Source organism: Carcharhinus amblyrhynchos, chromosome 1 (assembly GCF_965287045.1).
Source record: "Carcharhinus amblyrhynchos chromosome 1, sCarAmb.v2.hapA, whole genome shotgun sequence".
Classification (NCBI taxonomy): Eukaryota; Metazoa; Chordata; class Chondrichthyes; order Carcharhiniformes; family Carcharhinidae; genus Carcharhinus; species Carcharhinus amblyrhynchos.
The window spans coordinates 83,950,665-83,978,009 of NC_137324.1; the positions used below are offsets into that span (position 1 = coordinate 83,950,665).

The window sequence follows — 27,345 nt, forward strand, 5'->3', positions numbered from 1 at the left end:
AAAGATTGTACAGTTTGAGATATGGACTGGAATTTTCTGGCTGTTCATACCAGTGGGATCTTTTGGCCCCGTTGATGGTGCACTTCGCCACGGGTTTCCATGCAGTGAGGGGTACATTCAATGAGGAACTCCGTTGATAATGGCAGGACCAGAAGATTTCACCGCCGGCCAATGGCAGGCTTCCTCTGTGCAAAATCCCACCCAAAGACTTTGGGCACGACTCTACGTTGCGCCCATTTTCATTTTCAAGCATGAAAACTCGGAAAAGTCGGGCTTGAGGCAAGTAACGCGAATGGCTGAAAATGGTCACTGTCTGGACCACGCCCAAAATGGTCACAATGTCAATTTAAATGCGTTTGCATGCATTTAAATTGACTTCATGGGCTGCATGCCCAAACTTACCAGCTTGTTCTCTTTTACCACCGTGTTCGCCCACCCAGGTTCGGCGCGAAACAGACATGATCCGCAAAGCTCCGATTCGGCGTTCCAGCTCCTGAGGATGTATGTTCCGAGCTTCTGGCAGCTCTCTGACTTAGATTGATGTTTTTTTTGGGGGGGGGGGGTGGGGTGTGGGGTTGTGGGGGGTGGGGAGAGGGGAGGAGGTGTAGGCGGGGGTTTCATCTCAAGGCTATGTATTTGCTCAGACTTAAGCTCAATACAAAATTCTCAAAGTGCAATGTACTGATGTTGAAGATTTGTCTTTATTTAACCAAACGATCGAATGGGAGAATGATATGGGGAAGCCCTGCACTCACAGTATAGAATGGCAGCCAGAAATCAGTCTGAAGAACAATGCCTCTGTGAGATCAATTATACATTCCCAAAATCATGTTGCCTATCTTTCCAGTGGGCATTATCAGTAAACATTAATACAAATCAGTCAGTAATCATCCTGTCGTTAACTCCAGCCAATAACAACACACATCATGCCTAATGGGATTGCATTTGTTATTAAATTATGGATGTTACCTCCCTTCTATTGCCCAGCAATATAGGACGCTGGACACCGAAATGAGAGAATGATTCCCACTGAATTGAACCTACGTGATTCTCATCCGACCCTGAGAAATTCTTCATGTCTGCTCACCCCCTACGTTATCTCTCAGAGTTGTATGACTCTATTCATAAGACTAGCATTGGTAGCTATCTTGTTCCTGACCACTGCTGATAGCATTGCTGCTTTCAGTGGAAATATTATTCCTTGCCTCGCTCTGTATTTTGTCACTGACTGAAGTTTCACAAAATGTAACCAAAAGCAAAACACATCCATCTTGTAAATTCAAAATACATGTTTTAAATGAGAAATATTAATTATGCAGAACTGTCTTCTATGGCAATAGCCCTGATTATGTTTATGTTCCCATAGTGCAAGATCAGTCATTCTAAAGTTAGTATTGTGTTAGTGTTCCTAAATCTATGGTTATGTGTTTAATAACCTAGTTTGCCCCCCTACATCAGGAGGCAGGTCAGTTGGCTCTCAGGGTGCAGGGGGGTGGGGGCAGTGGTTGAGGGGAGCGCAGTGGTCAGATGGTTCTCTGGTGGGGAGGAGGCATATCAGATGGCTCTCTGTTGGGGGCGAATGTCAGATGGCTCTCTGATTGGGGGGGGGGGGTCAGATGGCTCTCTGGTGGAGGGGAGGTAGGTCAAACAGCTCTCTGGTGGGGGGAGGTGGGTCAAATGGCTCTCTGGTGGGGGGGTGGGAGGGGCAGGAGGGTCCATTGCCACTCTGCATGCAATTAGTGGGGAGGTGGGGAGGGGGGAGTCCACTGCCACTCTGCATACAATTGGAGGGAGGGAAGAGGGGCAAGGGGCTGCAAGCAGTCTGGGTATTGGACGTTGAGGGATAAGGGGGCAGTTATGTAATGGGGATGGGGCAATATCTGTGGAGACTGGGGGGGAGCATTATCCGGCCTGGGAGCGATGTGGCAGGGGACCGTTTTTCAATTTTATTTTACTGTTTGTGCGCTGCTGGAGGTCCGATCGGAGATGCAGTGTTTCAGGCATGTTCAGCCCCGCCCATTGACTTGTGTGGCACAATTCAGAATCGCTGATTTTTTTCAGGCAGCGTGCATATTGGGGCACCTGAGAACGGGTCTAAAAGTTGGATCTAAAACACTCCCAGTTTCAAATCTGCCCAGAACTCAAAATTAAAATGGTAAAATTGGGCCATTTGAGTTGGATTTTGATTAAAAATGATTAGATAACAGACTTGCATAGTAATAATTTGGGTACATAGTTAGCTAAAGGGTAGGAGGCAAAGAAGAATGATTAACAGTTGCATTTCTGATTGAAGACAAGTGGGCAGTGGGATCCTGGGAGATACTATTAGGACCAATTTACGTTGTCCATAAATGACCTGGACTTGGGTACAGGGAATAAATTTTCAATGTTTGTGGATAATACAAATCTTAGTTATGTAGTAAGCAGTGGGCAAGATAGTAGTGGTCTTCAGAAGGACTTAGGCTGACGCAGATTAGTGTGAAGTTATGTAAATTGCAGAGATGATATGGAGAGGCAGTATAATTTAAATAGTGCTATATTGAGGAGGTGCAATAGCAGTGGGACTTGGCGTTGATCTCCACAAATCCTTGAGGGAGGCAGGGTTAATTGAGCAGGTGGCTCAGCAAGTATACAGGGTATTTGACTTTATAAATTGAAAGCTGGAGTGTAGCACATGATTCTGGGTACCACACTTCAGGGAAGAAGGCAAGGACCTGGAGAAGATCCTGAGCATAAATATTAACTCTGTTTCTCTTCACGGAATCTGCCCGATCTGTTGAGTATTTCCTGCTTTTTTTTGCATGAATTTAAGATCATTGGTACAGGAGACAGTGAGAAAGTGAAGAAAATGTATTTCACGCAGAGCGCTGGCATGACTGGGACTCAAAATTGCAAAAGATGGTGGAATCAAATTGCATAGGAACTTCCAAAACAAAAATTGGACACGTAAATAAAGAGACCTAATTCGCAATGATGTGTGGAAAAGGCTGCGGTGTTGGACTGAATTGGGCAGCTCTTTTAAAAGTGTCAGCACAGGCATGACAGGCTGAATGGCCACCTTCTTATGTCTTTAAATGTTACCATTCTAAGCTCATAGGGCAACAGGATTCTCTCTCATGGAGCTAATGCCACTGTAATGGAATTACACCATTACATTCCACATGCCAAGTCAAGGACTGTAATGATACATGGTAGGTGATATTCATGCTGTTCCATGGGAAAGACAACTGTCTAATGTCCACAGCCACAGTACACTGGCATGTTAGAAACTGTGTAAAACCTCCAGGCTATATGTTTGAAATGGAGTGAATATTGTAAATATAATCTGCAATTACAATTTTAGTGAGATACCTTGAGTGTCCCATACTGTTATAAGAAATTGATCTCATTTGCACCTAAAGTCAATTTCGAACATATGTGTTGTATTTTTATAAATGTTATGACTAAAGTATATTTTTAGAAACAAAAGGAAAAAGATATTTCCATGCCATGTTCTCAAATTTCATTGTTTGAAAGGTTGAAGTGATGCTAAACCTCACAGTCATTGTAGTGGCAACTTAATTTTCCAGCAAAGCTGACAAAGCTGTCACCAGAGTATCCAGCGCTGCAGGCCCCAAGGCAGTGTTCATGGAACGATCACTCAATTCATGATTGACTGCATGATCTCAAAGGCATGCTGATGACCCCATACAAGCTAGAGCTATTGTCTTCAATGCTCTGTGTCATCATGCACAAGCTAACTGGCAGGCTGTTCAGCGCATTTAAAAGTCTTGGAATGTAACTTTCAGTCTTTGAATACAGCTCTGTTCTCAGGATCTTCATTACTGACCCACGCAGCAGGCAGAAATATGAAGATATCTTCTGGCAAGCCATTTCTTGGGCCATTCTACTACCGTGCATCATTGCTGGTCTCTGTACAGTATTCGCTGAACCTCCAAGCATTAACCAAGCTTATTAGAAATTTGACTATACTCTAGACATGATTTTTAAGCCCATTTAAATTAATTTCCAGAATGTACTACCAATGGCTTTCTGTTGGCACCACAAATGTGGAAAATGACAACTGGAATCAATAAAGTAAATTCTTCAATCTGACATTCCTGCGCTCAGGATTACAAGTTGGAGAGTTCCTATTTCAGTGTTGCAGCCCTTAGTTTGACCGAGTCAATTTACTCCCATTCTTGAGTAATTAAGTTATACCTGGATCAAAAATATGAGAGTCTTCCAGAGCATCTTCATTGTAACTCTGCACTAACGCACTAAACATGGGGCCTATTTACTCAGCCTCTCATCCCACGGAGCAATGTGGTGAAGCCACTATCTCTGCTGTTATATTCTTTAGACTAGTAGGATGTAGGTCATAAGGTCCAAGGCATTTGTCAGCTTTTGGTCCCTTAAGTTTCACTAATACTTTTTCTAGGCTTTATGCTCCTCACTCTTATTGCTTATCCTTTTATTTCCCCTGTGTAATTTGTGTCTCCTGCTGTGAAGACAAACACAACATATTTGTTCAACATTTCTGCTACTTCCTTATTATCCAATGAGAATTCCTCTAACAGATCAATGTTTATTTTGGTTACTCTCCTTTTTATATACTTGAAAAATATCTTACATTCTGGGGGCGATCTTATCAGTTCAGCATGCCAATTGATCAGCGTGGCAAACTGGTAAGACTGTGACAGAGGTGAAAAATCAGGTTCGCACCCAGTTTCTCGCCTCTTGCAATCTTATCAGCCCTGGATCGCTGGCGTGATCAAACTGGGCCTGGAAAGGGCCTGTGGTTGACTTTACTATTTAAATATTCACTTAGTGTGACTAACGAGTCTGGGACAGAATTGTCCGGACTCAGTTACCTCAACACCTTGCCAGCCAGGGTCATATATGGTCCCCCACCAATGGTTACTTTATGTCGTCGCCTCATTGGTGAGACCAGAAATCATTGAAGCCCCATGGGTAGTCATGGGTGAAGTGACAGTGCCTCTTGAGGGCCTGGCACTGCCAGCCTGACACTCTGGCAGCGACAGCCTTGCACCCTAGCACTGCCCACTGGGCATCAGGCAGTGCCAAGGGGCAGGGCCTACAGCAAGGTGGCAGGGCCATGATGGGGTAAGGCCAAAGATGAGGGGCAGGGCCATAATGGACCTAAGGGGAGGTGGGTTGGGGGAGCTGTGCAAACTTTTTCATTAAATACAGTATCTTCTTAGCTCCCCAAAAAGACACTGATGGATGTTTTTCACTGAGCTTTTTTAAAGTCACGATCCTGGATAGATTGAAAAATAGTGCAATGCTAATGTTAGCCAAGGAAATAAAGTGTCAATGAAGCTACAATCAAAGTTTAAAGATTTTTTTATTAGTGTCACAAGTAGGCTTATATTAACACTGTAATGAAGTTTCTGTGAAAATCCTCTCGTCGCCACACTCTGGTGCCTGTTCGGATAGACTGAGGGAGAATTTAGCATGGCCAATTCACATCACCGGCACTTCTTTCGGACTATGGAAGGAAACCGGAGCAATTGGAGGAAAGCCACAAGTTGCGGGGAGAAAGTGCAGACAGACAGTGACTCAAGCCAGGAATTGAACCCAAGTCCCTGGTGCTGTGAGGCAGCAATGCTAATCTCTGTGCCACTGTGCCACCTAGATGAGCAGATTAGATGGATCGGCCATGCTAAATTGCCTCTTAGTGCCCCAAGATGTGTAGGTTAGAGGGATTAGCCATGGCAAATGTATGGGTTTACAGGGATAGGGTGGGGGAAGGATTTGGGTAACATTCTTTGATAGAGAGTTGGAGCGGACCTGATGGGCTGAATGGCCTCTTCTGCACTGTAGGGATTCTATGGTGTTTCTGGTAGTCGTACTCACAGGTTAACTTTTCTAAGTTGGAGAGATCTACACTTAGACAAAACAGACGAATTACTAAATGTATGGATAGAACACCAGCATCAAAGGAGGACCCCACTTAATGGTCTGATCATTAGAAATATGGTACTTGAACTGTACAGCACACACAAAAAAAATTTGACAACAGTGACAATGAAGGCAGCACATAAGATGCCTCTACTTTATTTTCCAAAGGATCCAATACGATTGCTGAAGTGGCCAGAATTGTTGAATTGGCAAAACAAGTTGGAGGGGTGGGATTTGAAGATCTGGGCATTAATGATTTGCTGCTGTTTCATCAAAACGAACAATTTACAGAAGAATTGGTTGAACTGATTAACTTAAACAGGAGCAGCAACGGAAAGATGAGCCTAAGAAAGCACATTTTAGATGGCAGATTCCATAAAACCAGCCAAAGATTAAAAAAACAGGCAATAGACAATGAAACAAACAGGAAAAGAAACATTGCTTTTTGTACAGCAATTGACACTGGTATAGTTCCTGATTGAAAACTTTACAAACTTGAAAAGCAAAAGGCTAAGCAGGCAAGAATGACATTCTTCTTTTTATTCACATCAACATTTATATCAGCGGTTTCACCCACACCCTCCACCTCCACTCAGATTTGTTCTTGTTTGCTTGCTTTGTAAACAATTATCCAGTAAAAATTGTCTTGAATTTACTCAAAAACATGTTATTTATTGCCCCATGCTTTTACAAAGTAATTTTTGGGGATAAAATTTAATTCACTCCCATTATAAAGTACGTTTGCCATTCACGATTTTGTCCTTTGTGAGAATTCGCAGGAACATAACACCCATAAACGATGGGACTGAAGGATCTGAAGTCTTTGCAGATGATGCAGAAAAAATTTACAATAGGTGCAGGGATGAGGAACTTTAGTGATGGGTAAATTGGAGAAACTGTATTTGTTTCCCTTAGCAAAGAGAATGTTGAGAGGAGTTTTGGTAAAAACATCAAAGCATAAGGGGTCTGGACAGAGTACATTGGGAAAATTTCTTCTCATTGACAGCAGGGTGAAAACTAGAGAACATTAATTTAAACTGCTTGGCAAAATCAAGAACAATGACATGAAGAAAAAGTTATTTTTAAACTTAGTGAGTGGTTGAGAACTGGAATGCAGTACCTGAGAGGGTCAGGTTCAATTATGGCTTTCAAAAGAAAATTGGAATCACATCTGAAGAGGGAGAAAAAAGCAATTTAATTGTCCCCATGCCTTTAAAGTTGTTTAAACACAAATTTCAGCTGCAACCAATATTTGACTTGATTTATTATTGTCACATGTATTAGTATACAGTGAAAAGTATTGTTTCTTGTGCACTATAGAGACAAAGCATATCATTCATAGAGAAGGAAATGAGAAAGTGCAGAGTGTAGTGTTACAGCCATAGCTAGGGTGGAAAGAAAGATGCAAGGTAGGTCCATTCAAAAATCTGATGGCAGCAGGGAAGAAGCTGTTCTTGAGTCGATTGGTGCCTCAGAATTTTGTATCTTTTTCGCGACAAACGAAGATGGAAGAGAGAATGTCCGGTGTGCATGGGGTCTTTAATTATGCTGGCTGCTTTGCCGAGGCAGCGGGAAATATAGACAGAGTCAATGGGTGAGAGACTAGTTCGTGTGATGGATTGGGCTACATTCACGATCCTTTGTAGTTCTTGCAGTCTTTGGAAGAGCAGGAGCCATACCAAGCTGTGATACAACCAGAAATAATGCTTTCTATGGTGGAAGGAGGGCCAAAAAACAGTTAGAAAGTTTCAGGGGAACATTAACTGGCACATCTATCATCAACAAACTTTGCCAAGTTCAATGAGGAAAGTGATTAAGAAATGGCAATTCAAAATGAAGTTACAGGGAGTCCTTCATGCAAGCAGAAATCTGCAGATAAGTGACAGTCCAGCTCTGCACTTAAAGTTCAGTTTTAAAGTTTATTTATTAGTGTCACAAGTCGGCTTACATTAACAGTGCAATGAAGTTACTGTGAAAATCCCCTGGCCGCCACACTCTGGCACCTGTTTGAGGGAGAATTTAGCATGGCCAATGCATTGCTGAATTATGGCTTCAAACTGTTAGATTTTAGCTTCAAATCCTGGTACTTTGGAGAGTCAATGATGTGGCACAACCTTTTGGTTACAAACTTTTATTTCAAAGGCAAATGGTGTTCAGTTCAGCCGTACAACAAGAAGGGTTTCTTATGTCCCTCTTTTTATACGCTCTCTGTTGCTGAACAGGTTTTGCAACTTGTGTAACCTCTCAATAAGTACCTTTCCATTGTTCTCTAAGCTACAGCTTGAATCAGTTCTAAACCTCTCCACAGCCACAAGCCTGTTTGCAAACAACCTTTTGTCTTCTACCACAGGTTGCAACAGTTTGATACTTAATACTTCAAATCCCTCAGCACCTAACCAGCATGTCTTTCAGGCTGTGGGAGGAAACTGGAGCATCCAGGGTAAACCCCCACAGACATGGGGAGAACATGCAGATTCCACACAGACAGTGACCCAAACCAGGGATTGAACCCGGGTCCATAGCGCTGTGAGGCAGCAGTGCTAACCACCGTGTCACCCTCATGGCCTTTACTTGGATGGCTACTGAAGTCGTTGCTGCATCAGGTCCTTGCAAGTGTGTATTTTTTTGCTCAACAGATTTTCCTTTCCGTCTCATCGATCAGCACTATAATGGGACTGCAGTTAGATGCAGTCAAGCTTCAAGCCACTGCTGGCCTGTACATTTGCGAGTTCTATGCTTCATGTTAGCTACTGGTTCTTTTGCAGCAGACGGCAGAGTGTTTTATTCCCCCTGTCCACGCACACCCCCCCACTCCCCCACCCCCCCAACTACTTATCCAGATTCTGTGAAGGCAGACTACCACAGCCATTCTCGGGCAAATAGGCTACACAAAAGTGGTCAGAAGTATATCCAGTAAAAAGTCTGACAACACCAGGTTTTAGTCCAACTGATTTATTTGATAGTAAACTCACAAGCTTTCAAGGGGACTCCCCTCGAAAGCTTGTGAGTTTGCTATCAAATAAATCGGTTGGACTAAAACCTGGTGTTGTCAGACTTTTTACTGTGTTTACCCCAGTCCAACGCCGGCACATCCACATCAGAAGTATGTTGACGGGAAACGCTGGCTGTGGAGTGGTGTGCTGATGTAGGTGGACAGGAAGGTACAAAACACCTCTTGGGCTGCCTGAGCTACCAGGAATTCCTCTGCTGGTCCCTATATCCTCCAAAAATGTCATCTTATCTCTGCCTAACACTAAGGCAGTGAAATGGAATTCCAGTTGGAAACAAAAAAACAAGCACTTGTCATAGCAGTCTTTAATAGATCTAATGCATTTACTTAACATTTTATGGGTCTTTTAAATGCCCTCCTGAATGCAGATTTGCCCAAGCTCTTGTTCACTGATAGGTTTCAGTGGTACATTCAAATATACATCCAGCGAGGGTCAAAACTAACACAGAACTTTCCCTTGTCTGCACCCCTGTTAATATGAAAATTAATTTCCCATCTGCTTTGAGCTGAAACTTCAGATGCTTGTCCCAGGCTTATCTCAGATATCAAGCATGCCTTTAGGACTAGTTTTTGCCTGATTTTCTCCCCTTCCCTCTTTCACATCCCATGCTAAATCAGAGGTTGTGAGCTGAAAATCACCTCCTTATTATATGCACCCAATAATACTAATGTCCATCAACTACAATCATTATCAAAAATGTTTGATGTAAATCACTTGTGATAATTTACTGTGTGTAACAAATTCCATTTCTTTTTGCAGTGCCAGAACTTGCTTGCATCAATAAGGATGCAATGTGTTGTCTTGTTTCACTACATAGTGATTGACGCGAGCTGAATTCTATTTTGGAGACAGATTATTTACATGGATGCAGCGGATGTGTTTCACAGCTCTTTTAGGTGTTCTTTTGTCTGTTTTATTCAGTGACACAAAACATTGAGCCATTGAACGGAATAATTGCAATTTATTTCCGGAATGCTTTGTTTCTGTTGAAAATAATTCTTTGTGATCACTGGGAGGAAGGGAGATTTAACGACACTTGTCAAACACAGAGGCTATTTTCTCCCTAGGAGGAAATTGTAACAAATAGTTGTAACCTTCCTTAAGTTTTATCCATTTTATGAGTGTTGTTTAAACAAGTTGCACTGAATAGAGGAACAGAAAAAGGTGAGCATAACTTAGCAAGAAATTACCTCCATTTTCTCATTGTCCAATTTACCGGAGAAATCAATGTGGCCGTATATGAGTGAATGACTGTGAGACAAACAAATCCCTAATCTACAGTGGGTATTTTCCAAGTTCCCATTTTGAGTAGCAATGTTCCATTTCCTGTATGGCATAACTACCAAAAGCTATCCCGATAAAAGAAAGCAAGAAAGATGCAAAGCCCATTTCTTCTATCAGATCACATGCACCTTGCCTTGTCATGGTCAATTTACTCAATGTCCCGAGAAAATTTGAAAGAACACATTTCATGAGGGTCCAATGGGAAATTTCTATGCTCTAGACATCTCCTGCAAGCATATCTGAAGAAATGGATTCCCAGACCTAGAATTTTTTTATCCTGAAATAGGATCCCTGGATGTACCAGATGACAGACTTACCAACCTGACAGCTGGGAGAGGAAGGGTCTTACTGAAATTACTGTTTAGGTGTTGGTCTGGACACCAGAAGACAAAAGCTACCATTATTTTTAAAGAAATCTTTTCACAAAAGCTTCTGGAGCCGGAAGCTGTTGTGTTTTTATAATAATATAAGGGGTTCAATCATTCATAAGGCATTGGGTAAATGTTGTGGTTCATTTATTGTGAACATGTGAACAGTTATACATGGATATATAGCTTAAAGACTTTAGAGCGACAGAGCTATGTGCGCACACTCTGCTGAAAGCAACATTAAAACTGGATCACATGACACACTTCCTTTCAAGTGATGTCATGCTGCAATCTCATAAATGCATATTACAACAGAAACTGCTTGTATATTTTCTAGTGGATGAACTTTGCATACTTCAGCAGATGTCAGGGACAGCAGCTTCAATGTATGAAGTTTCTTTAATGATGTAAAACATCTGAAGGCACTTTGCAGGAATGTCATCAAATAAGCTTGACTCCAAGTCACGTAAGGACTTATCAGAATAGATGACCAGAGACTCAGGGGTATGTTTTAAGCAGCAACGTAAGTGTAGAGGGCAATGTAGAGAGGTGGAGAAGTTTAGGGAAGAAATTCCAGAAACAGAAACACTAGGCAGCTAGTGGCACAATCATTACCCCCCTTCCCCCTCAGTAGTGAGGCTGGAGCAAAGACCATTGAACACAAGGTGCAAGTGTCAAATATGAGCTGTATCCAGATGGGGAGTTAATATTGGTAAATGAGCATAACAATGATGGATAAGTGGGACTTAATGCAAGTTAGGATAACAGCAGTAAAGTTTGGATCTTGGGACTTCCAATGGGCTCAAAATCTAGATGCTGCTAGGACTCAGAATGCATTACTATCATTGTTTAATTTAAACAATTTTTGTTAAACATTTTTGTCATTTTTTCATCTGTATGTTTTAGTTGAAAGTGGCCAATTACTGGCTGTCCTAAATTATTAACTGCTGTTCTGTGTCAACAGAAGAAGTGTATAATATCAATATGAACAAGTTCATGGGCAAACTCAATGTAGTGGATCAAAGATAAATCACTGACACTATATACATAGGCAGTTGTGTTTGTGCAATACATTTACAGTGATACAAGTAAGGCAGGCCAAATAAGAGAAGTTACTTGAACTATAGTATACTTCCCTGATTGCACAGCTCGGTTGATAGGAACATAGGAAGTAGGAAAATTCGGCCCTTCGAGCCTGCTCCGCCATTCAATCAGATCATGGCTGATCGCTCCCTGGTCTCAAATCCATCCCCTTCCTTTTCCCTTTAACTTGCTTTATTAAAAATATGGCTACCTCCTTCTTGAAACCATTTAATGATTCAATCTCCACCCTGCTAGTGATAACTTTACTAAAATATTTTGTACACAGTGGCACTGTGGTTAGCACTGCTGCCTCACAGCGCCAGGAACCTGGACTTGATTCCTGACTTGGATCATCGTCTATGCGGAAGCTGCAATTTCTCATTGTGTATGCATGGCTTTCCTCCAGCTGTTCCAGTTTCCTCCCACAGTCCGAAAGGTGTGCTGGTTAAGTATATTGGCCATGCTAAATTCTTCCTCAGCATACACGAACAGATGTCAGAGTGTGGTGACTAGGGGGTTTTCACAGTAGCTTCATTGCAATGTCAATGTGACATTGACATTGTGACATTAATAAATAAACTTAAACTAAACACTACATTGGAAAAGCAGGAAACTGAATTGCAAAATAATTTGGATGATGTCGTAGCTGGTATTTCTGAACATGTTCTATGTAAACAAGTCAAAGCATGTGGATATCAGAAAGAATAGGTTTGTACAGTAAAAGGTTAACATCTCCTAATGCTGATGTAACTATGGTGCAATGTTACATGAGTAAGGGACTGTGATCGAGTGGGAAGCAGAAGTGCAATGCCGTGTACAGAACTGAAATGTAGATAGGTCTATAAATAAGTAAGTTTTTTTTAGGTAAACAGGCAAATCTGAAAGAAATCACATCTAGACCCTTAAACCAAGATAAAACAAGTTTCTGTTTTAATAGGAGTTATTAATATATAGGTAGCCCTCTGACAAAACAAGGATGACTTTTCAATGTTGTTCTACCAGCTTTCAGTAAAAGGATCCATCAGGTATAACTAATAGAGTAAAAATCCCAAACTGCTTCTGTTGGGGAGGTGATGGCCTAATGGAATTATCACTTGACTATTAATCCAGAAACTCAGCTAATGTTCTGGGGACTCAGGTTTGAATCCTGCCATGGCAGATGGTGGAATTTGAATTCAATAAAAAAAATCTTGAACTAAGAATCTATTGATGACCATAAAATCATTGTCGATTGTCAGGAAAAACTCATCTGGTTCACTGATGCCCTTTAGGGAAGGGAATCTGCTGTCCTCTCCAGAGCCACAACAATGTGGTTGACTGTCAACTGCTGTCCAAAGGCAACTAAGGATGTGCAATAAATGCTGGCCAGCCAGCCATACCCATGTCCCACAAATTAATTAAAAAAGTTTAAATACGTAGTCATAACAACTATGCTTGTACAAAAATAGACTGAGTTAAACAATCAACATTCTCATCATGGTCTTTGAAGTTTTTTTTAATTCAATCCACATATTTCTCTAAACAAGTGCCATTCAGATATTCAGGATTGTCATTTCATTTTTCTGTTCAACTTATTTTTGATTTAAAACTGATTCTGGTGAATAAATATTCAACAACTCCAGTTATATCAATTTGAATGCCAATTTCATTCTCTGAAAGACCGAACTCCATGGAATCCAACTCGCATCAAATTCAAGTGTTGCTAATAGGTCCATGGATTACCGGAACTGATGCTTTATTCAGAATGAGCTGTTGTGTATACATTGGAATACTTCAGGGAATTTCAGGCTAGAAAGGTCCATTATAAATTGCCAAGGTTAGAGCAGAAAGAAAAGTTTCCTTGTCCATGATTTTTCCATGAAGCTCTACCTTGGAAATCAGAACACAACAAAAGTAATTTCAAATGACATGTGATTTGATATTTCATTCTGAATTACCGCCAGCACAAGGAAGATTATTTTTGATTTTCACCTCATTGAACAGAAGTTTATCCAAAAAATACAGTTGTCAGCAACAGCGACTGATATAGGGCTGAATTTCCTGGGGACTTCTATCACCTTAAGTTAAATGGTAGATATAAATCTGACAGCTCCCACAACTCCTGCTCCACAAGATGTGGCACAAATTTAACATCATTCTTTAAGGACACTACCCTCTCCAGCATCAATTCCTAAGGCCAAGACATATCAGTCCAATTTATGTTATTATTCAGACAGCTTTATGTCAGCACAATCTGTTGGCTCTGAAAGATTTCTATACTTCTCAAGTTTAACACAAGATGCAACAAGGCTGTCTTCTCCCTAACTTATTTTTGTGAGGTGTTAACCACATCATGAAGTCAGCATGGAAGTGCATGTGGGATCAAGCTTGGTATTTTTAAAAATTTGCTCTTGGGAAGTGGATCACACTGGCAAATCCAGCATTTATCGCCCATTTCCAATTGCCTTGAGAAGGCAGTGGTGAGCTGCCCTCACGAACTGCAAGGAGTCTCACAACACCAGGGCAAAGTCCAACAGGCCTACCCAGTAGCACAAGCTTTTGGAATGTCACTCCCCACCCCCCCAGGTGAGCGAGGAGCCGTGTCCACAAACAAGACACGCATAAACACAAACTCACTCCACAAGATAATAATTGGAACGAGAGTCCTCACAGACAACCAAGTCCCAAAGGTACATATAATGTAAGTGGAGAGACGGCCAAGCACAGGCCAAAGAGGTACGCATTGTCTCCAGCCAGGGCAGTCAGTGAGACCCTGTAAGCCCAGACAACTGCTGCGGTCGACATGGTGTAATTACTCCCATAGTGTTACTTGGGAGGGAGTTCCAGGGTTTTGACCCAGTATCAGAGAAGGGATGGCAAAATAATTCCAAGTCAGATGGTGTGTGGCTTGGAGAGGAACTTGTGAATGATGGTCACTATTTTCATAGAATCATAGAATTCCTAAAGCGCAGAAGGAGGCCATTCGGCCTATTGAGTCTGCACTGACCACAATCCCACCTAAGCACTATTCCCATAACCCCATATATTTACCCTGCTAATCCCCTTAATCTTAGGATAAATTTAGCATGGCCAATCAGCCTAACCCGTGCATCTTTGGAACATGGGAGGAAACTGGAGCACCTGGAGAAATCCCACGCAGACATGGGGAGAATGTGCAAACTCCACACAGACAGTGACCTGAGGCTGGAATTGAATCAGGACCCTGGCACTGCGAGGCAGCAGTGCTAACCACTGTGCCACCCACAAATTTTAATGGGGACATTAACCAATTTACTTTAACAAGATGAACAACTTTATTACGATAGCAGGAAAAATAAGTTGACATATGCAATTTGAATGTTTACGAGCTGACACAACTAATAATCATTTGTAATTGCATAAAAGCTCACATAATCGTTGACAATTCAAAACTTGCTAAAGTTCACTTTCTATGGCTTGGTCTTACTATGATCTTACTGACATCATAGGATTCCAATTTTCATTTATTATGAGGCTTTTGTCTCAGTCAGACATCTCAGCTTTTGCCAATAATCTCATGCATAATCTCTTCTGAATATCCACATAGATTATGTTCGCATGTGACTTCCTCAAAAATGCAACTGCATTAGAGTGACGTGAACTACCCCTTACATATCCAAGCTGACTTTCCTTAACCAGCTTGTGCTTGCCCAAATGATCAATAACTGTGTTGCCAATGGAAAGTAACTTCCTCACAATGAATGCTAAAGTGAGAAATCCACAGTAACATTGTTTCCCTCTCCCTCCCTTCTTAAGTAACTCTGGTCCAACCAAATTTTGAGTACAACTTTTGTTCTGGCCTTCTTAACATTGTGAAAACATGGAGCTGGCAGAGAGGCTAACCCACATCATGAAAGGTTCCTGGAATTAAAGATCTGATTGAAAAGAAATAAAGTTCAGAAATTTGGGCTATAATTAAGAGCTGATCTAACTGAAGTGAGAAATGCAAATTTGGAAAATTTCTTCCATAGAAAATCATAGGAGTAGGGCATTCAGAGACTGTTTTGACCTAATAAATAGAGGAAAATTTTTCTTCACATAAATAGTGATTAACATGTGATGGATCTCTGATAGACCAATGGAGATGAAAATCTTGGAGTCATTGAAGAAAATATTGTTATATGGCAATTAATGTAATTCAAGTTCTTTATGGAAGGATGACCTCATTGGCCGAAGTGTTCTCGTCTCTTTTGAGTTTGTAAATGATTGGATGCATCTACAATGAACTGTCCAGGGAATTCAATAGCATAAAAAAATTGTGAAGCAAAATTGTTTATCTATTTGAGGGACTGGGAATGAGAGATATGAGTTTTGGGACTAGTGAGATTAACTGCAGTGTTTTTCTTTGCCCTGTTTTTAATACATGCCCTCTAAGATCTGTGGGAATACAGACTCTCAAGATGTCCACAAGGACCAGAGAATCAATAAAATCATCTGATGTGCAAGCGAAAATGGAATTACAGACCATGTTAGTTCCTAGCAAAGAATGCCCCTGCATAATAATTGTTAAAATATACTCCACTATAAAAACCTTTGACCTAAATTATAATACTCAGTCCTTAAAAAAATGAACAGGATAAAGAGTCAATTTTTATGTTTGAATACTTCTAGAATGAAGTGTGATAATAGAACCTGCTATCAGAAATGTTGTAGATTGGAAGTGAAATATACAGTATCGTAATTTTAAATGCAGATTGTGAAATGAATCATCTCCCAAGAGTTCTTTTATTAGCAGGCAAATCTTGTTAATATGCCCCAAAGGCCAGAGACTGCAAGATGGTGTTAAGTGATATATGAGAAATGTTAAAGGGCATGGAGAAAAGAGTCTAATTTCTATTACTTAAGAACATAGGAACATAGAAAATAGGATGCGGAGTAGGCCTTTCGGCCCCTCATGCCAGCTTTGCCATTCAACTAGATCATAGCTGATATTCTACCATATCATTTTCCTGTGCTATTGCGATATCCCTTGATATCTTTAATGTCTAGATATTTGTCAATCTCTGTCTTTAATATTTTCAATGACTGAGCCTCTGCAGCATGCTAGAGGAGAGAATTCCAATGATTCACTACCATCTAGTTGACAAAATTCCTTCTCAACTGAGTTCTAGATGGTCTCCCTCTTATTGTGAGACTTTGTCCCCTGGTTTTAGACGTCCCAGCCAGGCCAAATGTCCTTCCTGCATCTACCAGCGAGCCCTGTAAGAATTCTGTATGCTTCAATGAGATCACCTCTCATTCTTCTAAACTCTAGACATCATATCCCAGTCTATTTAATCTTTCCTCCTAGAACAATCCCACCATCCAAGGTATCAATCTGGCGAACTTTTGTTGAATTCTCTAAATGGCAAGTATATCCTTCCTTAGGTAAGAAGACCAAAACTGTGCACAGTGCTCCAGATTCAGTCTCGCTAAGACTCTACAAATTTTCAACAAGACATCTTTACATCTCTACTCAACTCCTCTTACAATTATAGTCAATATACTGGTTTGCATTCCGAATAACTTGCTACGTCTGCATGTTGGCTTTCAATGACTTATGAACAAGAACATTCAGGTTCCTTTGGACATCAACACTTCCCAATCCCTCATCATTTAAGAAATGCTCTGCTTTTCTCATCTAATGTAAATAAATTCATTTTTTCCACATTATATTCCATCATCCATTTTCTTGCCCAGTCACTAAGCCTAACTAAATTCCCTTAAAAGCTATTGGCACCCTACTCACTACTCACATTCTTACCTAATTTTGTGTCATCAGTAAACTTGGAAATTTTACATTTAGTCCTCATATCCAAATCATTGACTATAAATTATAAATATCTGGGGCGTAAGCACTCCATTAGTTACAGTCTGCCAACCTGAGAATGACACATTTGTTCTTACAGTCTGTTTTCTGTCTGTTAACCAATTCTCAATTCATGCCAATTTATTACCCCCAATCCCATTGTTCTAATTTTGCTTACAAGCCTTCTGTGTAGGACCTTAGCAAAAGCCTTCTGAAAATCCAGACGCAACACATTCATAGGTTGCCCCTCATCTATTGTGCTAGCAACATCCTCAAAAACCTGTAACAGTCTTAATGTCTACTGTATACATAAAAGATGCTCACTTTTACCTCAGTTACATCTTGTCCAGTGAGTTGAAGCACAAAAACATGTTGTATAGAATAGTAAAAAAATTGGGCCTGGAATTTTCCAGCCATTCTGCTGCTGCTGCCAGCAAGGATAGAAAATATGGTGCGAAGCCAAATCTCCATTCACTGCAGCGGGACTGGAGAGTCCTGCTGGCATGAACAGTCAAAGAATCCTGCCCTGGGTTTTACCTTTCTCTTCTGAATAGTTCTCAATTTCAGCCACACAAATGCAGGAGAAACTGAAAGACAGCCAGGAGCTTCCATGCAAAGGACGAAAGAAGTACATAATTGGATGAATGATTTCCAATGGACAATACTTGCATGTGTTTTGCTGGATGATTAGGCCTGGTGTTAGTAAAGGTTGGCGAACAGACAACCAACAATATATCTTGAATTCTGGAGAGCTATAACTTCATTGGGAAACTAGCAAAGGAAACACTCTTAAAAAGCTGAGCTTGGTGTTTTTTTTTAAAGTATTACAAAGACTGTTATTGCACATAAACAAGCCCCATGCCAAAGTAATTCGTGCCAATGTAATGCTCCACATGAGCCTCAATATCAAATAGCATGGAGAAAATCAATGGCAATTTCTGACCAGGATAATGAACTCTTTTATGAATGTTGAAACTCATTTATAAGGTGTTTCTATTGCACGATCAGGAATTTGAACCATTTCACTCTCGTAGATTTGGTAGATTTATTAAAGCATCATTTAAAGTGTTACGGAATCTGTTTTTTGATCTGAATCCAAGCCTTCAGTTAGGTCAGATATTCCTTTCAATGGTAATCAAGGCATTCTAATCGTCAAGCTGATAACAATTTGCAGGAATGTAAGGTTCAGTGGGAAATTCTTGTTACAATTCAGCAGGGAGATATAGTAAACACATCATTTTACTTTTTACTGCTGTTGAATCTGATGCCATTGTCACTCACGTTATTTATCCCCAAGATTACATTCTATAAGTAACAGGAGCCTGACACACAGACAGATACAAATAGGTATTGGACGTTTGCAACACCTACACTTTCATTCTTTCTTGAACAATCAAAACGAACATAACATCAATAATCTTAAACTGGAAACAACATGTTTGATTGTTGTCAAATTCAGATATTGTCCTCACTGCAAAAAATTCCTGTGTACAGACTCACAGCCTGTTGCTGAATTAATAGCCTAAATTACTATTGGAGACCAAAACAACCAAAATAATGGGGATGATCTTATGAAAAGAGTTCTAAGTCCAGGGCGAACGTGAAAATGGGAGAATTTCAGATCCATTTTTGAAGACCCAGATGCCTGTAAGTGCGTGGGGAAAAGAAGGCTGAAAACTTTCTCACCTGTAAGGAAAGAAAACAAGCTTAAATCACAAGAAAGCTGGCTGATAGCAGTAGAGGATGCAATTGAGCATGTGCATGTCTCCCTTCTCTGAGCAGCAAAGAGACCTGTCAAAGCCTCTGCTGGTTTCAGCTGACTTCTATAGCATAAAGTAGGCCTGCCCCCAGCTATCACGAGGGTGTATCACAAGACCCACACCCCCCGCCCCACTTTCAGGGAGATCGAAATCCCCACGATCTGGAAAGATCAACTCCCACCACCTCTCCTGCTTTGACCGATCCCCTCCTCTCTCCCCTCACTGATCATGGTTGCAGAGTGGCAGCAGACCCCTTCCTTCCCTGGACGTCAGTAGGCCCCACCCCTTGGCACTGCCCAGCGGGCAGTGCTAGAATGACAGTCTGGCATTGACCAAGGTGCATCCCCCTTGCCCTGACCTCCTGGGATGGACCTCAATGGCCTACAGTCCTACCAGTGAGGCCATCAAGCCTGGTCCCCGTTAGTAGGAGCCAGCTATGATTCTCGCTGGAGAGAACCACAGATTGCATCCTGGTCTTGCTAATCATATTGAAATTACATTTAAATTAAATTTAAATAATTTATTCAGCCTTGTGCTGGAAATGGAAGGGAGGCTAATTGTGCCACATAACTGGTGCCGGTAGGATCATGAGAAGCGAAAAATCAGGCGCAAACTGGCTCGCCCGGCCATTGGCGACATTGTGCAATAGTAAGATTGCACATGATATGTTCATGATGAACATAAGAATATAAGAAATAGGAGAAGGAGGAGGCCATAGAACCTCTTGTGCCTGCTTTGCCATGTCATGGTTGGCCTTTTACCTCAACTTGTCTTTCCTGTTTGATAGCCATGTACCTGTATTCTCTTTATATTGGGAGGTATCAGTTCTGAGTATACTCAATGATTGAGCATGCACAGTCTTCTGGGGTAGGAAATTCCAAAGGTTTCCAACCACCTGAGAGAAGAAATTTCTCCTCAAATCAATCTTTAATGTCTGATCCTCACTGTGCCTCCTAGACCCAGGCTCTCTAACCAGTGACACAACCTCTTAGCATGACCCTGTCAAGACATTTCAGAATCTTACATTCCAATGACTTCATTTGTCAATCTTCTAATCTCCGGAGAGTAGTGCAGCAAAGAAGGGCATTTGTTCCATGTGTCTGGGAAAGATTTTTTTTAAAGAGTCATCTATTTAGTCCCACATCCTTGCCCATTCCCCAAATCCTGCATTTTTTCACCTCCAGCATTTAATCTAACTCTCTTTTGAAAATTACTTTTGAATCTGTTTACAGAATCCTATCAAAGTGAATTCCAAATCCAAACAGTAGTTTTTCCACATGCCCTAGTTCATGTGTCAATCACCTTCCATTTGTGCTCTCTGTTTATCAACATTTTTTAAAATTCTCTCATGAAAGGTGAGTATTCCTGACCTGGGTAGCATTTATTGTTCATTGTAAATTGCCCTTGGGAAGATAATAGTAGGCCACCTTCAGAAAGCACAGAAGTCCATCTGATGTAGGTACACCTAGGGGAGATTGAATAGACTGGGTCTGTACTCGTTGGAGTTTAGAAGGATGAAGGGGGATCTTATAGAGACATATAAAATATTGAAGGGGATAGATAGGGTGGAGGTAGAGAGATTCTTCCCACTTAGAAAGGACAGCAGGACTAGAGGGCACAGCCTCAAAATAAGGGAGGGGGAGAGCAGTTTAGATTGGAGTTGAGAAGGAACTTCTTCACACAAAGGGTGGTGAGTCTTTGGAATTCTCTGCCCATTGAAGTGGTGGAGGCTACCTCACTGAATATATTTAAGTCACTGGCAGATAGGTTTCTGATACACAGGGGAATTAAGGGTTATGGGGAGAAAGTGGGAAAGTGGAACTGAGCCACTTCAGATCAGCCATGATCTTATTGAATGGCAGGGCAGGCTCGAAGGGCTAGATGGCCTACTCCTGCTCCTATTTCTTATGTTCTTACATACCAACATTGCAATGAAGAATATCCTTTAGATATTGGAAACAGTGGGCGGAATTCTTCCATTTTGAGGGTAAGTCCTGTGGTGAGGGTGGGGACGTGGAGTGTTTCTTGCTGCGGAGGCCAGTAGAATAACACACCAAATCCTCTGGCCCCAAACTCATTAATTGTGCACCTGGGTCTTTTATGCAGGCAAGGGGCAGGCCTCTATGGCACATAATATGCCAACATGTCTGGGTTCCATATTGAAAGGGTGCCCAATATTACTGACCCACTATTGAAGAGAAAAGGTAAACCAGCTGAAAGTGAAGATAGATATTGGGAGCACCTTGAAACCAGGAGATGAACGTCCTGAGTATGAAGATGGATCTCCAGGAACTTTCTGAGGCTGGAAGGTAGAACCCCTTCTGGATATTGAATCTGAAAGATGCACCCCAACTGTCTCTATGTTGATCAGGGTCCAGGGCTGTGAGAGGCCTCCGTTCTGAACTTGGGGTGCAGTCCCAGCCATTGTTAAGGTGAGTCCCAACATTGTTACAAATATGTTTCATACTGGTGTATTTTTCAACCGGCATTGCGGAGTATCTGATCAGAGGATTAATGGGATGCAAATGAGGTGCACAGCAGCTTCCGCCAGGTTTACTGACCCACCATTGTTGGCACCAGTGGAAGATCCACTATAAATTCACAACAGCATGAAACCAATTTCTGGACTGTCATCAAACCCATTGGTGGGGCTTGGGAGAATTCCACCGAGTGTCTCTTTAATCAATGTAAACAGTTCATGATTTTTAAACATTTCTATCTAATCTCCTCTTAGCCTTCTCTGCTCTAAGGAGAGTCTCCCAACTTCTCCCTGGGACAAAATCACTTCAACGCCCTTGGCAAACCCTTGCCGTGATTTAAAAGTAATTATTTGTTGTGCTATCACACGAAAGTAAATGCTCCAGAAGTCATTAACATTTTGTGTAGTACTAATTGGAATGGTATATGCAGTAAATATATACAACAGTAACAGGAGAAATGTAAGAAGCAGAGGAACACTGATCTCCATAGCTGGTAATCTCTTCCACTATTGGTTATTATGAGTTAACCAGTGTGTTAGGCTGAACCCGTGTGGATCCCATCTTGGAAAGCTCTTTCCCATCTGTGTTTATTCCTTCTCAAATGCCTGTTATTTCTCGGGCTATTCCATGTCTCATTCCAATCACATTCAATTCTCCAATTTGGAAGGGCCAAATATGGAAAGTTGTGCCCTCCTATTCCTGCCCACCAGTTCAAGAAGTCACATCATGAATTATCCCTTGCTAGAGCATCTTGTTCACCTTTATTCAGACAGCTGATTTAGAGATGGCTTTATTTGTAGTATTGGGCTTTGCAACATCACGTACAAGAGTCTAAGCTGGAGACATGACCTTAGCAGAAATAATGGGCCTCTTGCACTGTCCAGTATGTGTGTTGGTCAGGTGGCTCAGATGGAATTCTTCTTAATAAAGGAGCTATTTCTATAGAATTCAATTAATTTCCAAAAATTTTATAAGCTCACTAAATAGTCATTTGTAACAGTTTGAGATGAGGTAATGTGGTTGGTGAGGAATTGTTTTCTGCAGGGTTTTTCTTATTTGTCAACCATAAATTTGGTGGATGAACCCTCTTGGAATTTCTTGGTGGGTCTTCCACTTTGAACTCTAAAGTAAGTGTTGTTTCCCATGCTGTTTGAGTAAGATTACCCTTCAGGCATAAACAGGAATAACAGGCAATAGAATGGTGCTACTTTTTCAAGTCAATCAGACACAGTGCAGGAGTATTGCCATCCTTGATTGTCATCACTCAATTACTGGCAGGCACATTTTCAACCACCCAGGCCCTAACCTCTGAAATTCTCCTGTGGTAGCATGGTCCCCATGGAGGGGGTGGATGGGCAGGGGGTGGGGGGAGCGATGCCTGAGGGCCATGTTATCAGGCACAAGCCAACCAGGTGCAAAGGGGTGTGTCCCAGGGGAGCGAGGATCCTCAGTTGGAGCCAGGGAAGAGTTGAGAATAGTCATATTGTTTAAAGTTTAAAAGTTTATTTATTAGTCACAAGTAGCCTTCCATTAGCACTGCAATGAAGTTACTGTGAAAATCCTCCCATTCGCCACACTCCAGCACCTGTTCGGGCACACTGAGGGAGAATTTAACATGGTCAATGCACCTAACCAGCAAATCTTTCAGACCGTGGGAGGAAACCGGAGCACCCGGAGCAGATGCATACAGACACAGGGAGAAAGCACAAATTCTGCACAGTGACTCAAACCAGGAATTGAACACGGGTGCCTAGCACTGTGAGACAGCAGTGCTAACTAATGTGCCACATTGTTAATTCTGTCAGAGCCTGTAAATAATTATTTATTGTAAGCAATAAACTCTTTTATGCTTTGAACTGCATCAAGTTGCCCTCATTTTTTATTACATCCCTCTTACCTCTTACCATTTATCATGGACAACAGAGCGAAAAAGAAATCCAGCCAAGGTAAGATTGAGATTATTCACAGAAATAATCAAGGCTGTTGCCCCCTCCATGGAACATTTTTGTCAATAACAATTCCAACAATAATTTGATGTGTTGCTAAAAGTTTTAAAACTAGATAACAAACAGTGCTTGAGAAAAAAATCGAACAAGGAAAAAGTCAATTCTCCAGATCCTCTGCTCCTTCTATCAGATAACTTTAGTATAATCTCAACTGTCATTAATGCTTCCCCCAGGACAGCTGAATAGCTGCAAGTTCTTTCAAGCCTCAGAGTAAGCCAGTAGAGATTTCAGAATCTGAGTGCAACATTAAAGCCCATATTCATTCACACCTGAACTGATGCATTCCATAGTTGTCGATCTTACCAGTCCCAATGGGACATAAACCCACAAGAGACAATATATTTTGTTCACTATTTATAGCAAAATTGTAACTGTTATTTATGCATAAACTTGCAACTCTGTTCCATACAGAAAATAGGAGGATTCCTTTACTGTTATGTTTGCCATTTGAATTGTCAATCGTCATCCAGCTTCACTTTAAGCGGATTATTCAATGTTGCCTAAACCAGTTTTCCTAAGGCCTGCTTCACATATTCTTGTTTTTTGGTTCCCTGATTATAGCAAAGTAAAACAATCTATTTGTGTGCATTTCTGTACCCAATTGACACTTTAGACACCTACCTCTCCTATCATTTGTAATTTCTATCCAACACTGAGTTTGTAAAGTTTTCTTAAATGCTGTTAATTTTACGCTAATTACCTGGCAACATTATTTGGGCAAGCTGATTCTGGTTGAAATATTTCATATTGTTTATAAATAGATTACAGCAAGGAACCCAGGCATCTATATGTTAATCCATATGTCGGTGTCTCACAGTATTGTCTCCATTTGTTTCAACATCTGCTTCCTGCTGCTAAGCCAACTTTCAATCCAATAAGCTTGATTTGCATTAGTCTTAATCTTCTTTAACTGCCTTCTGAAAATCTAAGTTATTTATATCCACTACTGAGCCAGTTTTTTTTTGTATTTTGTTCCTTTCTCAGAGTTGCAAAGACAATGTGCAGAGTGGACAGGGAGAGTTGTTAATCCATTTCCTTGCTTGCTTTAAAAACCAATTCAAATTCAAACTGAATCCAATTCATGGCCTCCGCAAGAGAGACAAACAAGATCCAAGCTGACAAGTGCAGGCATTATACCTGTCCCCATGCTTGATCTTAGCCAAAAGGCTGAGATAGCCTGCATTCCTTAGTTTGGTGACGTCCTGAAATAATTCTAGCAATTTATCAGGATATAATCTCGGCCTTTTGGCTAAGATCAAGTGTAGTATCGACATGCTGTGCTTGGTCGAAGGCATTAGGTTACATTTTTGCGTCATTTGAAGCAATTTTTAAAAGCGGCATCTCGGCCTTTTGATGCAAATAAGATCAAGCCTTGGAGGAGGAGCTATGTCGACTCCAATCAGCTTGGATCATGTAGATCAAGCCCAAGACAGGAGGTGAGAACCCTGCCTTGTCAGCTTGGATCGGGAATGTCTCAACTTGTTGAGACTCTGAATTGGACTTGATTGGATTGAGTTGGAATAAAAACAAAAAAAATCTAAATTCATGTCAACTCCTCCTTATGGTCTATGTGTGCTTTGAATGAATGAATAATGACAGAATCCTCTATAATGTTCTTGAACACTTGAACACCGACAAGTGCTAAGTGAGATGAGTTAGAATTCCTATATTCATACCTTCTAGTTGAATATCAGGATCATAGTGACTATCCTGCTGAATCCCTGAACATTTTATCTGCTTGAGTCCTCCAATCGTTAAATGATCCAAAAGGTTACAATACAAATTGTCCGACTCAAGTGAATTTGTTTTGGTGGCAGTGACTTTGTACCTAAAATGAATGAAAAGGACATATTTTCTAACTTAGATATGTATTGGTAGGATCAGACAAAACAACTAGTTGGTGATGACTACTGTAGTTTAATGCTGTCTAACATTTACTGAGATCCATTCCTTTTATGTAATTAGTATAATTGATCTTATTAAGTTCCTGTGGTTGTTAAGGATAATTTAACTCATGGTAGATTCAACTATTATCATTTCATTTCCCCATGATTAAACTATATGTTTGTATCTAATTTTGAAATGGCAAAACATCAGTATTAAATAATGGCACTGAGCTTCTGAATCATTGGATTGCCGTTCTTCTGATCCTTTGTGAGATCCTTTGGGGAAGAGTGACCATAATATGGTAGAATTCTTCATTAAGATGGAGAGTGACACAATTAAGTCTGAGACTAGGGTCCTGAACTTGAGGAAAGTGCATCTTTGGCCATATGTCTGGTCGCCAATAATCCAGAGACCAGAAGATTTGACCCAAAGTTTGCACACAAGTGGCAGAAGAACATGGGAGTTTTTAAAATCTGTTTTACACATTTATTACTGATTTTTAATTAAAGGTTTACAAACAAATGTTGAGTATTGATTGAATCAGTGGTGAAAAATGGCAATCTGTAGAATAATTAATGTTATCCCTTATAAAAGCAAATTACTATGGATGTTGGAATCTGAAACCAAAACAGAAAATGCTGGAAAATTTGAGCAAGTCTGGCAGCATTTGTAAGCCCTGGAGGATGAGTGGCAATGAGTTAACCACAGGATAAAAGCAAATTACTGCGGATGCTGGAATCTGAATGTTATTCTTTAACTGGAGCTGTTAAAATTTCACAAATACATGGGATTGCTACCAAATCCTCACTCTAAGATTTAGATAATTGAATTAAAGATAGGACAAGACCTGTTTTGGAGCACTATGCTTAATTAAAACCACTGAACTTCTTTAATTTATATTTCAGTGTAATTTTTCAAACTTTCAATCATTCAAAACCACCAAATTGTTTCATTGTCCATCTCTTTCTTGTAATGTATTTGGAACCATTAACCCATGCACAGAATGATACATAAACATACCCCTGTTGTGATTAATTTCCTGTTTGAAAGATTGGTCACTTAATTTCAAATTTCCAACTTCTTATTTATTTAAGCTAGTCTGCCAGCACAAACGGAGGAAACTTAAACCCTCTCTGTTTAGAGAGCTAAAATTCGATGTATACTGATTGGTCTTTAGCCACCCTACAAACATGCAGTATCATATTCATGAGTGATTTAGGTAGAAGCCTCATGAGTAAATAAATGGAAGTAAATTGAAGTCCTTATGGTGTTACTAAAACCCTAGTAAACTTTGAATGCCTCTGGAGCAGAATGTGCTCTAGGTATGCTTTTCTCAGTCAATCCTCAGCAGAGTTCTGACAACTTAAATTGAAAACTTCTTGTAAGTCTAGAGGGACTTTTCTAAGCCCAGTCATAATCACAGCCACAACTGTTACAATCACAGCTACACCATAACTCTGATTTCACAGTAGCAGCTATCAACAGGGATTGGCAACGCGCTTGACTAAGAGAATAAGATAAAACAGGATCCGCATAGGATGAGAAACCAGGCACAAACTGCACTGCAGCCAGAGCCATAGAAAGGACAGTACTGGTACCCTCTCACCAAAGAATTGGCTTACACACTAGCTCTGCTGCAAGGTACTCAGATGACAACTATGATGGCTCAAGTTAGTAAAAAGCTTGATAATGTACACATTGAAGCTCTTGGTGCATTGGTTAACCTGTCAGAATGCTTCACTGCCAAGGAACTTGG

The 27,345-nt window shown here is 40.8% G+C and overlaps 1 non-coding gene across 1 annotated transcript; it reads left to right on the forward strand.

The window, feature by feature from the left end:
• The first annotated feature begins 24,931 nt into the window (after positions 1-24,931).
• On the forward strand, positions 24,932-25,124 carry LOC145351009 (U2 spliceosomal RNA). Its single transcript, XR_013888294.1, has one exon. It is a non-coding gene; the product is annotated as a U2 spliceosomal RNA (small nuclear RNA).
• Positions 25,125-27,345: the final 2,221 nt, after the last annotated feature.